This window comes from Macaca fascicularis, chromosome 2 (assembly GCF_037993035.2).
Source record: "Macaca fascicularis isolate 582-1 chromosome 2, T2T-MFA8v1.1".
In the NCBI taxonomy this organism is placed as follows: domain Eukaryota; kingdom Metazoa; phylum Chordata; class Mammalia; order Primates; family Cercopithecidae; genus Macaca; species Macaca fascicularis.
Window position 1 is genome coordinate 183982440 of NC_088376.1, and position 12982 is coordinate 183995421.

The window sequence follows — 12982 nt, forward strand, 5'->3', positions numbered from 1 at the left end:
AAACCTAGGTAATACCATTCAGGACATAGGCATGGGCAAGGACTTCATGTCTTTGAACATGAAAAGCAATGGCAACAAAAGCCAAAATTGACAAATGGGATCTCATTAAACTAAAGAGCTTCTGCACAGCAAAAGAAACTACCATCAGAGTGAACAGGCAACCTACAGAATGGGAGAAAATTTTTGCAATCTACTCATCTGACAAAGGGCTAATATCCAGAACCTACAAAGAACTCAAACAAATTTACAAGAAAAAAACAAACAACCCCATCAAAAAGTGGGCAAAGGATATGAACAGACATTTCTCAAAAGAAGACATTCATACAGCCAACAGACACATGAAAAAATGCTCATCATCACTGGCCATCAGAAAAATGCAAATCAAAACCACAATGAGATACCATCTCACACCAGTTAGAATGGCGATCATTAAAAAGTCAGGAAACAACAGGTGCTGGAGAGGATATGGAGAAATAGGAACACTTTTACACTGTTGGTGGGATTGTAAACTAGTTCAACCATTATGGAAAACAGTATGGCGATTCCTCAAGGATCTAGAACTAGATGTACCATATGACCCAGCCATCCCATTACTGGGTATATACCCAAAGGATTATAAATTATGCTGCTATAAAGACACATGCACACGTATGTTTATTGCAGCACTATTCACAATAGCAAAGACTTGGAATCAACCCAAATGTCCATCAGTGACAGATTGGATTAAGAAAATGTGGCACGTATACACCATGGAATACTATGCAGCCATCAAAAAGGATGAGTTTGTGTCTTTTGTAGGGACATGGATGCAGCTGGAAACCATCATTCTTAGCAAACTATCACAAGAACAGAAAACCAAACACCGCATGTTCTCACTCATAGGTGGGAACTGAACAATGAGATCACTTGGACTCAGGAAGGGGAACATCACACACCGGGGCTTATCATGGGGAGGGGGGAGGGGGGAGGGATTGCATTGGGAGTTATACCTGATGTAAACGATGAGTTGATGGGTGCAGCACACCAACATGGCACAAGTATACATATGTAACAACCCTCACGTTATGCACATGTACCCTACAACTTAAAGTATAATAATAATAAATAAATTAAAAAAAAAAAAAAAAAAGAAACTCTCATCAAAAGAGTTACTCAACTTGTCCAAGATAAGAAAGCTAGTTAGTAAATGTCCTAAGTGGAAAAATCTGTACTATACTTTATTACCACTTATTCTATATTGTTAAGTGACAAAAGTTATGAAGTTGTATATTTATTCTGTTCTTAACTGTAAAAATGCATTAATGTATTACATTGAAATATAGTAACATCTAAACAAAAAAAAAAAAAAAAAAGAATTTCCTCATTAGATTTTCAGCTTCTATTCTTGGTCTTCTCTGATCCATTTCCCACACAGGAACCACCATGCTTTCTTAAGACAGAGAGACAGAGAGGAGAGAGAGATTATATATATGCATGCATATGTATGTGTACATAGGTATATATGTATATATGTATATGTATATATATGCATATATATTTTTGAAGTATTTTCCATAACAGTCTTGCAAATATTTTGTTAGATTTATTACTAAATACCTTTTGGTTATTTCTAATGTAAATTGGAAGATATATATATACACACACATACATGTATATATACACATACATGTGTATCTTAAGATATATATACATACATATACATGTATGTGTATATATGTATATGTGTATCTATGCATGTGTGTGTATATATATATGATCATGTAAATCCCTGCTTTAAATTCTTCAGTGTTATTTCATCATAATTAAAATAAAACTTAAAACTCTTATTGGTCTAGGACAGTAAGTCCTATATTATCAAGCCCCTGGCTTCTTTTCCAGCATCATCCTCTACCAGTCTTCCCTTGACAACTATGCTTCAGCTACACTCATCTTTTTACTGCACCTCAAACATGTTAAGCTTGTACAAATCTATATTGGTCAGGGTTCTTCAAAGATACAGACCAATAGGATGGATGATTAGATAGATAGATAGATAGATAGATAGATAGATAGATAGATAGACAGACAGACAGATAGATAGATAAAGAGATTTATTGGAGGGAATTGGCATATGGAATTATGGAAGCTGAAAATTCTTATGATAGGCCATCTGCAAACTGGAGACCCAGGGAACTTGGTGGCCTGGCTCAGTCTAAGTCTGAAAGCCTCAAAAACAGGGAAGCCCATGATATAAATCTCAGTCTGAGGCTGAAGGCCTGATAACCCAAGGGACGGCTGATGCAAGTCCCAGAGTCTAAAGGCTAGATACCTGATGTTCTCACATCCAAGGGCAGAAGAAGAAGGGTGTCCCAGCTCTACATGAGAAAATATTTGCCTTTCCTCTGGCTTTTTGTTCAATCCAGACCGTCAGCCAATTGGAAGCTGCCTCACCTTGGGAGGGTATGTCTTCCCCACTCAGACCATTTACTCACATGTCAGTCTCCTACAGAATCACCCTCACAGACACATCCAGAAACAAGCTCTACCAGCTCTATAGGTATCCCTTAATCTAGTCAAGTTGACACCTAAAATTAACCACCATGCCATCTTAGGGCCTTCTGTTACTATTAACTGGAATACTCTTGCCCCTGACTCACACCTAAGTTTAAAAATGTCATTTCAACAGAGAGGCCTACTTTAACCAGCCAATCTAATGTAGCCACTCATTTGTTCACCGTCACAGCAACCTATTTGAATTATCTGCTTATCACTAAATGTTTGAACTTTTGTGTATTCATTTATCTTGAAAAAGATATTCTTCAAAATTCATTATTAATAAAATGAAAAAACAAATTATAGTCTGGGAGAAAACATTTGCAAAATATATATATGCTGAAGAACTTGTATCCAGAATATATATGTATCTTACAACAAATAACCCAATAAAAAGTAAGAAAAGTACTTGAACAGACACTTCACCAAAGTATACAGATGGTCAGTAAGAACATGAAAAGTTGCTCAGTATAATATAGTCATTTGGGAAATATAAACTAAAACCAAAAAGTATCATTATACACTTACTAAAATGACTGAAATAGACTAACAATACAAAGTACTATTGAGGATGTGGAGCAACTCACTCTCACACATTACTGATGGAAATGTAAAATGGTACAGCCACTTTGGAAAACAGTTCAATATTTTGTTATAAAATTAAATATATACTCACCATACAACCCAACATTTCCACTCATTAGGTAACTACTCAAGAGAAATTAAAATGTTTGTCCACCCACAAACTTGCACTTGAATGTTCATAGCAGCTCTATTCATAATTCACACAAACTAGAAACAACCCTGGTGGATAGATAAATTGTAGTCAGCCTAAACAATGGAACACTAATGAGCCATTTAAAAGAACGAATTACTGAGGGGAAGGGAAAAAAAACGTTGATCACAGTAGTGATTGTCAAGAGAATAAGAGGAGGAAATTGATTAAAAAATATATGCATGAAGAAATTTGGGGGATGATTAAATGTTCTAAATCTTGATTGTGGTGGTAGTTATGTAAATAAATACATTTGTCAAAACTAATGAAATTATACATTTTATAAGATGAATTTTATCACATATAAATTATACATCAATAAACCTGACTTTAAAAAGTAGTCACTCTAGGCCGGGCGCGGTGGCTCAAGCCTGTAATCCCAGCACTTTGGGAGGCCGAGACGGGCGGATCACGAGGTCAGGAGATCGAGACCATCCTGGCTGACACGGTGAAACCCCGTCTCTACTAAAAAAATACAAAAAACTAGCCGGGCGAGGTGGCGGGCGCCTGTAGTCCCAGCTACTTGGGAGGCTGAGGCAGGAGAATGGCGTGAACCCGGGAGGCGGAGCTTGCAGTGAGCTGAGATCCGGCCACTGCACTCCAGCCTGGGTGGCAGAGCGAGACTCCGTCTAAAAAAAAAAAAAAAAAAAAAAAAAGTAGTCACTCTGACAGGCAACCTACAGAATGGGAGAAAATTTTTGCAATCTACTCATCTGACAAAGGGCTAATATCCAGAACCTACAAAGAACTCAAACAAATTTACAAGAAAAAAGCAAACAACCCCATCAAAAAGTGGGCAAAGGATATGAACAGACATTTCTCAAAAGAAGACATTCATACAGCCAACAGACACATGAAAAAATGCTCATCATCACTGGCCATCAGAGAAATGCAAATCAAAACCACAATGAGATACCATCTCACACCAGTTAGAATGGCGATCATTAAAAAGTCAGGAAACAACAGGTGCTGGAGAGGATGTGGAGAAATAGGAACACTTTTACACTGTTGGTGGGATTGTAAACTAGTTCAACCATTATGGAAAACAGTATGGCGATTCCTCAAGGATCTAGAACTAGATGTACCATATGACCCAGCCATCCCATTACTGGGTATATACCCAAAGGATTATAAATTATGCTGCTACAAAGACACATGCACACATATGTTTATTGCAGCACTATTCACAATAGCAAAGACTTGGAATCAACCCAAATGTCCATCAGTGACAGATTGGATTAAGAAAATGTGGCACATATACACCATGGAATACTATGCAGCCATCAAAAAGGATGAGTTTGTGTCCTTTGTAGGAACATGGATGCAGCTGGAAACCATCATTCTTAGCAAACTATCACAAGAACAGAAAACCAAACACCGCATGTTCTCACTCATAGGTGGGAACTGAACAATGAGATCACTTGGACTCAGGAAGGGGAACATCACACACCGGGGCCTATCATGGGGAGGGGGGCGGGGGGAGGGATTGCATTGGGAGTTATACCTGATGTAAATGACGAGTTGATGGGTGCAGCACACCAACATGGCACAAGTATACATATGTAACAAACCTGCACGTTATGCACATGTACCCTACAACTTAAAGTATAATAAAAAAAAAAAAAAAAAAAAAAAAAAGTAGTCACTCTGACTGGGCAAAGTGGCTTATGCCTGTTATCCCAGCACTCTGGGAGACTGAGGCAGGCAGATCACTTGAGGCCAGGAGTTTGAGACTAGCCTGGCCAGCATGCCAAAACCGTGTCTCTACTAAAAATACAACAATTAGCTGGGTGTGGTGGTGCACACTTGTAATCTTAGCTACTCAGGTGGCTGAGGCATGAGAATTGCTTGAACCTGGGAGGCGGTGGTTGCAGTGAGCTGAGACCATACCATTGCATTCCAGCCTGGGTGACAGAGTGAGACTCTGTCTAAAAAAATAAAGAAAAAAATTAAGAATAGTCATTCAGTAAAAATTAGTTGAGTAGTTCTGAACTGTCATTAAAAACTGTTTAAAAATCTCTGACATAAAGTATCTAATGCATTTTATGTAATTTTTGTTAAAAAAATATTTTACTAAAAAACAAAATATTTAACAAATAATAACTTGGTTAAATGAAAAGTATACATATATGCAACACTTCATTCTCTAACACTGTTAGGTATATGTGGTCATATTATATATAATATGCATGTATGTATACCCATGGAAGTGTGACTACAAAATAGGAGAATGGTTTTCATGTGTAACCTGTGGAAGGCAATTTCATTATTTTACATGCTTCCCATATGTACTCCCTCTATGACGTTCTTATTCTCAGCATCTTTGTTAGGCTTCTTATAATTCTCACCTTACTTCTACAACAGCCTCCACACCTTCATAGTCTCCTTTAGTTTAGTCTACCTCCACATTTCAAATTAATCTCACACATACAATAATGTACGATGAGTTTCCATTAAACTCTAAATGAAATTTAAGCTCTTTGTTCTGAAATTCAAGACCTTCCTAAATCAGACCTCAAACCTGTTATTTAAACCTTATCTTTACTTCTTGATCCACAGAAAAGTATACATCACTCAGATGAATGATACTTCAGGAGCAGTTCACATCATTCATTTTGCTTCAAAGGCCTCCCCCAATATTGTCAAAAATCTGTCCTTCCTGCCCAGCTCCTTGAATCTTATGCTAATACTAATTGCCTGTATTTCTCAAGTGAATGAATGCATTAATGAATGAAGTATCACTTCTTCTATTATATTTGCCTTAGTCTCCAAACCAGATATTTCTCTTTCCTTTAAAAAACTATGAGCTTTTCTGTATTTTTTCTTATTGTATTTGACATATTTCCCTTACATTGCCATTAAAAGTAGGCTTGTCTCATTCCTCTTACCAGAACATATCTACTTATTTTGTGTAATTTTGTTTCACTTATGTTTGTCTCCATAGAGTATCTAGTTTTACATATAGCACATCCTCAAAAACAATTGTTAAAAGCATGTGTAGATGTTTGACTAAAAAATATAAAGAACACAATTCATACAATGAGGTTGTATCATGACTGCTAGGGACTGCATGAAATTATAAGAGGCTGCCCCTTTTAGTGCAAATTCAAAGTGAGTTGCACCCTGAAATTGTTGCAAGGCACAAATTTTTATGACAATTAACTTTTAACTTATTTAAAACAATATGCACAACAGTAGTTTTGAACTCAATTATATTGACCATGTGACTCATCTGATCTTTTTTAGGGAAATCAATAGCTCAGACAACTGAATAGGAAAGATGCAAGTAAAAATGAATAATATATTAATGTGTAGTGGGTAATCAGTAATAGCCTTTGTTTCACTTCTACTTTTGTAATATGTAAAAAGGTATCCTATTCTAATGAGTAAAGATATTAAATCACAAGGTAAAAATTATTTTATGCATTATGTGAAAGGATAATGAGTAACACTAATTCCTTGTATTAAGACTTTATCTTCCTTGCATGTGTAATTACAATGGTGCCTTTTTAAGCTTTCTTGAAAGATATACTCATCTTCTGTAGGCACTGAACAATATTCCATTACCAATACGGACATTTACCAATCCTTAATGATACAATCCCATGGAAAATGCTTGGCATGTTTTTTGTTAAGTTAACTTTTATAAACATCTAATTAATTTTTAGATTAAATATCATTGAAAGCATTATTAACTATTACAAGCAGATCCAAAGAACGGAAAGAAAGAAATTTGTATATACTTTACATGTGACAGAATTAAGAAACTTTTATTATGATATAGCATGTTTTTTTAAAAAGTTTATTTCTATTGGGCTATGGAGAAACTACTTTGTAATTGAAATATATCATTAAATACTTAGAAATTGTGTCTACTTGGCCGGGCACGGTGACTCACTCCTGTAATCCCAGCACTTTAGGAGGCGGAGGCGGGCAGATCACGAGGTCAGGAGATCGAGACCATCCTGGCTAACACGCTAAAACCCTGTCTCTACTAAAAATACAAAAAATTAGCCAGGCGATTAGTGAGCTGAGATCGCCACTGTACTGCAGCCTGGGCGATAGAGCGAGACTCCGTCTCAACAACAACAACAACAAAAAGAAATTGTGTCTAATTATGGTATCCTAGTAAACTGAGACTTCTTTTGTAATTAAGGCTTTAAGCAGGAAGCAGTGCCCATCTACACATCTAGGTTAGATCTGACTGACAAGAGTGCCAATGCATAATTGCACAGCAAATGCCCGATAAGAAGGAGCAAGAACTCAGAGAAGTACTCAATAAAGACGATTTTCCATGAGAGGGGAAAGAATAACTACGTTACCAAGGTCAAAAGCCATATAACTTTTCTTAATGGTTTATCTGCTTTCTCCGACTGAAATCAGATAGGAACAAAGTACTAAGAAACTGAAAAACCAAACAGATGCCTTTTCTATGAAAGTATTATATCGTTGTTAGGAGGATTAAAGCTTGAATAAAAGACTTCAGGAGTTTTGACCTCTAGTGGTGCTCTCAAAATTTGAAAACCATGGGAGAGTGGTACACAACCCACTTTGAGTAGGATATTCAAATTAAGCTGATCTTTCTAAGGATGAGAAAAAACAAAACTATTTTTAAAAATTTAGCAATAATTTAGTGTTAGTAAATACAGAATCAAAATGCATTTTTGTTTTAAGCTTATTAAACCCTTGTTCTAAAATTATATATAATTTATTTTGAGTATATACACTCAGTTGAAGGAGATAACTACTTGCAGGAGATTTGGAAATAAAACAGATGTGTTGATCCTTTATTAAGCACACCTGTGGAAAAGCAAGGTGTTACAACCACAGGCCCAGGTGGAGATAATGTCTCCAATAGCAGCAAAATGCATAAAAGACAAACCTCTAGAATGCTGGACTAACAAGCCCAAAACTTTCAAGAATTAGCACACATTACAGGGAATAGCAATTAGCAATGATTAGTTGAGTTAAACTTTTCACATCCAACAAGGAAAAATATGATGATTCCTGGTCTCACATAAGATAAAGAGTAGATGTGCCCCTGTCGGTAACAAATTGGAGTTTCCCAGCCCAAGGCCAAGTATTTACAACAGTGGTTCTTAACTCTGCTTGTGTATGATTAATAAAATCATCTTGGAGCATTTAAATATAGGGCCTGGAGCAGTGGCTGATCCCTATAATCCCAGGACTTTCGAAGGCCGAGGGAAGCAAATCACTTGTGGTCGGGAGTTCAAGAGCAGCCTGGCCAACATGGCAAAACTCTGTCTCTACTAAAAATACAAAAATTACCCGGGCTTAGTGGCATGCACCTGTAATCCTAGCTACTTAGGACGCTGAGGCACAAGAATTGCTTGAACCCAGGAGGTGGAGATTGCAGTGAGCTGAGATCATACCACTGCACTCCAGCCTAGACAACAGAGTGAGACTTGGAGAAAAGAAAAGAAAAGAAGAGAAAAGAGAAAAGAGAAAAGAAAAGAAAAGAAAAGAAAAGAAAAGAAAAGAAAAGAAAAGACGCCTGAGCCCCACCATCATAGATTTGATTTAATTTGCCTTAGGTGGACCCCTGTCACCAATATATTTTAACCTCCCTCACCACCAACTGATTCTAATGTGAAGCTGGGATTGCAAACTGCTGTACTATTGCAGACAATTGAAGAGAAAGATGTTCTTGCCCTTCAGCTTTAAATTAGCCCCAAGATCTCTAAAAAGTTGATGGAGAGAGTAGAAAAAACAAAAACTGTAATTTAAAAGCATTACGCTGTACACTCACTGCAAATGGTTCAGTATTGAATTAGAGTGGATCTTCCTTCTGGGGAAACCATCTCAAAGGGCCTTTCATATAAAGGTAAAGCACAGACTCCCTAGTGAAATAGAGGTGTGTGGAAAGACCAGGACTCCAATATTTTAAAAACCACTTTGTCACAGACAGTGTTGCCTTTGGAGTAGATTTTGGCATGTAGTGGGGAGAGGTATGGGTTAGAGTTGAAGGAGAGAAGGATGAGGAGTAGGTGGCGTGGCACTTACGACCCTCTGGCTCCTTGAAATGGGTGTGAGCCTCCATGGTTAGAGTGATGAAGCCCAAACTCCGAATTTTTCATGGGAGGTTCTGTAGAATTCAGGTCCTGTGGAAAAGTGGCAGAGAAGCAGGGAATAGGTGACTCCGTCTGCCTGTCAATGGAACCTAGCTTTGGCTCAGGGCTGGCAACCAGTAGAGTATCTGAAATAGCGCCATTGCCATCCCCATAGGAGTTCTGATCATGAGCACTATCAGCTGAGCCAGTCACGATGCTTCTCTGTGGATTTTATAGATGTGAGACACGGGCCAGTAGAAGCCAGCAGGAGAAAAACAAGAATATGCCACTTTTAACTGAGAGGTAACCTTTGGGGAACCTCAGAAATAATTGGAGTATACTTGGGGTTATGTGATCCCATTATCAAAGCAGTGACTAAAAGTTAATGTAACTTCTTTTTTTATTCACAAAGATCAGGACATAGAGGTCCTACATATAAAGCACAAGGAAAAACATTCAGCAAGAGGCTTATCTCAGGGACCTACAAGGTTCCTACCACTATAACTAACATAACAGAAGTGCGGGATATGGTTTCAAAGATGATCTAAGTGATCTCAGGGCTGAACTTTTTTCTCTCGTTTACTAAACAGGTATCGCTACCTCCTGTTTCCACTTTATGTGTATCCCTCCCAAAGCTGCCCACTCAATTGAAAATAAACTTTTCAGGTGGAAGGTGAGTACTACTTGGCCAAACGTATATACAGGTTGAGCATTCCAAATTCAAAATCCCAAAATCTTAAATGCTAAAAAATCTGACACTTTGTGAGTGTCAGTGTGACACCACAAGTGGAAAATTCCACATCTAATCTCATGCGACGGGTCGCAGTCAAAATGCAGGGGCACAATGAAGTTATTCAGCATCCCCAAAGGAAAAAAGGCCTTTTTATCCTCCTTCTGTTGTATTTCGGCACAGGCCCAGAGGCCCACACACAAGCACACCCACAAGGGGTAATAAAATGGCACATGTGCAGGCAAGAGGCACCAGTGGCAGGTTCCCCACAATGTCCCACATGAAGTCAATAACTATGTACATTACTCACTAGGATTGTATGTTTGTTTTCTTTTTTGCTTATTCTCTGTTCTATGGCGTAAGACCTAAGGAAACAGAAAGATATATTGTGGAAGTTCTATGCTGAAAGTGACGAACAGAAGTTAATGAAAAATAGAAAAACACTACCTAATGTTAAAAATGATCTCAGTCAAGTACTGAGAGACTAGATCGATCAGTGTTGCGGTGAACACATGCCACTTAATGGTATGCTGATGATGAAAAGAGCAAAGATTTATTATGATGAACTGAAAATTGAAGGGAACTTTGAATATTCGACAGGAAGGTTGTAGAAATTTAAGAAGAGACACAGTATTAAATGTTTAAAGATTTGTGGTGATAAAGCATCTGCTGATCAAGAAACAACAAATTCCATTGACAAGTTTACCAAGGTCATCACTGATGGAAATCTGATGCCAGGACAAATCTAGAATGCTGATGAAACATCACTGTTTGGTGCTACTGCCCCAGATAGACACTGACTACAGCTGATAAGACAGCCTCTACAGGAATTAAGGATGCCAAAGACAAAACTGTGCTGGGATGTGCTAACACAGCAGACGCATGTAAGTATAAACTTGCTATGATAGGCAAAAGCCTGTGTCTGCACTGTTTTCAAGGAGTTAATTTCTTAGCAGTCCATTACTATGCTATCAAAAAGGCATGGATTAACAGGGACATATTTTCTGATTGGTGTCACAAATATTTTGTACCAGCAGCTTGTGTTGACTGTAGTGAAATGGAACTGGATGGTGACTGCAAGATTTTGTTATCCTTTGACAACAGTTTTGCTCAACCTTCAACGGAAATTCTCATCAAAAATATTTTTATTCCATGTACTTTCCCCCAAATGTGATTTTATTAATTCAGCCATGTGACCAGGGTATCTTTAGATCAATGAAGAATAAATGTAGCATTTGTTCTTTCTTGAGTAGCATGCTAACAGCAGTAAACGGAGGGTGTGGAATGTTTTCAAAAGACATTTTGCATAAAATATGCTGTATAAGCTGTTGCCAATACTTCCTATACAGTTGACTAAAGACAATTTGTGCTTACCTGGGACAATCTCTGGCTTGCAACTATGTCCAGTGATGGTGATGAACAAGGTGGTGACTTTCAAGGATTCCATATGCCAAGTGAGAAAAAAATGGTATCTGACCTCCTTGCTTATGCAAAAATATACCTTCCATCAGTAAACTGGAAGAAGTAGATATTGAATAAATTTGTAACATTGATAATGAGGCTCCAGTTGTTTATTTATTGACCAATGGTGTAATAGCTAAAATGGTTCTGAATTAAGGCAATCATAATACTGATGACGAAAATGATAACACTGTAGAAAATGTGCCTATAGATGACATGATAACAATGAGGAATAGGCCTTGCTTTACTGTTAAGTACTTATGTGTGAATAAGTACAATAAAAGGATTGCTTATCAGTAGCATATAAATTCAGAGTTGAGAATGAGGGTGAAGCCAAACAACCACAGATTGTCCACATGGGTGCCTTATATAGTGACCCTTTGCTTTCTGATGTTCGATGTACATAAACTTTGTTTCAAAATTATTTAAAATATTGTTAAAAAATTACTTTCAGCCTAAGCATATAATGTGTATATGAAACATAAATACATTTCATCTTTCTATTTTTGTTCCACCTCCAAGATACCCCCCAAAAAATTCCAAAATCCAAGACACTTCAAGTGCCAGTCATTTCAGATAAGAGATATTCAACTAGCTTCACTCCCTGCCAGAAATGCCAAATACGTTATCACGTTTCTTTTTGGTACACACACACACACACACACACACACACACATACACCACACACACACACACAAAGTATAGTCATTGCCCCCCCCCAAGACCTTATAATCTACTTATAAAGAACTTGTCAAAGTCATCTATATAGTGAACTAAACTTCATGTGAATTATAATAAAACATTCATTTAGATTATCTCTGACTTGCTTATACAGTGAAGGTTTGGGAATATGAGTATGTGTGGCCCAAGAAAGATGAATACAATCCAGAGATAATGGGGTCAACTGATATTGATAGGCACATTTTTATAAGGTTATAACAAAGGTGGGATCAATATCATAACTGCATGTTTTAAAATATAGGTTTTATTATTTTTCAGGTATGGTATGGCCTCAGGAAATGGCTGTCATTGAAAAGACAGTTTGTTACTGTATTAGGGTTCTCTAGAGGGACAGAACTAACAGGATAGATGTATATATAAAGGGGAGTTTATTAAGGAGTCTTGACTCACATGATCACAAGGTGAAGTCCCACAATAGGCCATCTGCAAGCTGAGGAGCAAGGAAGCCAGTTCTAGTCCCAAAACCTCAAAATTAGGAAAGCTGATGGTGCAGCCTTCAGTCTGTGGTCCAAGATTCAAGTGCCCAAAAGCTGAAGAACTTGGAGTCTGATGTTCGAGGGCAGGAAGCCTCCAGCACAGGAGAAAGATGTAGCCCAGAAGACTAAGCCAGTCCAGTTTTTGCATGTTCCTCTGCCTGCTTTTATCCTAGCCATGCTGGCAGCTAGGATGGTG

General features: G+C 37.6%; 1 long non-coding RNA gene across 1 annotated transcript in view; it reads right to left on the reverse strand.

Annotated features, from left to right (window-relative positions):
* Window positions 1-12982, reverse strand: part of LOC135969422 (uncharacterized) — a 183373-nt gene that overhangs the window by 71474 nt on the left and 98917 nt on the right. The gene's annotated exons all lie outside the window — the stretch shown is intronic.